Consider the following 832-nt stretch of genomic DNA (forward strand, 5'->3'; position numbering starts at 1 on the left):
GAGAGGTAGGTAGACAGACATTTACCGAGTTGTGTTGTAGGTAGACAGATATCTCCCAAAGGGGGGGGGGGGGGGTAGGTAGACAGAGACTTTCCTGGTGGGTGGTTTGAGAATCTCCTGATGGGGGTTGGTAAACAGACTTCTTCTTAAGGGGGTAGGTACACAGACATCTACTGTTGGTGCGGGACAAATAGACATAATTCTTCTGAGGCTGGGGATGATAGACATCTTCCGAAGGAGGGCACGTAGACAGACATTTTCCAAGTTGGGCAGACTGACAGACATCTTCCGGGGAGTAGAAAGACATAGATGTTCCAAGGGTGGTAGGTAGACAGACATCTTCTGTGAAGGTGTAGGTTGGCAGACATCATCTTAGTTTGGCTATGTAGACACACATCTTCCAAGGGGAGAGAGTATATAGGAAGATACCTTCTAGGGGGATGATAGACATCTTATGGGAGTAGGTAAACAGACATGGTTGATAGACATATATATTCGGAGGGGGTAGTTAGACAGACATCTTCTGAGTGGTGGAAAATAGACCACTTCCAAGGGGGAGGTAGGCATCTTCCTAAGTGAGTGGGCAGGTTGCCTGACATCTTCCGTGGGGTAGGTAGCCAATCATCTTCCAAAGATGGGTTGTGTAGGCAGATATATTCAATGGGGGGTAGGTAGACAGACATCTTCTGAGATGGTGGTAGATAGACATTTCTGAGTTGGGGTAGAAAGGCATTGTCCAAGGTGGGTAGATAGGAATCTTCCGTGTGTGGATGGGGTAGGTAGACAGACATTTTCTGAAAGGGGTGTAAGTAGACTGGCATCTTCCGTACGG

The sequence above is a fragment of the Schistocerca gregaria genome, unplaced genomic scaffold (genome assembly GCF_023897955.1).
Source record: "Schistocerca gregaria isolate iqSchGreg1 unplaced genomic scaffold, iqSchGreg1.2 ptg000698l, whole genome shotgun sequence".
Lineage (NCBI taxonomy): Eukaryota > Metazoa > Arthropoda > Insecta > Orthoptera > Acrididae > Schistocerca > Schistocerca gregaria.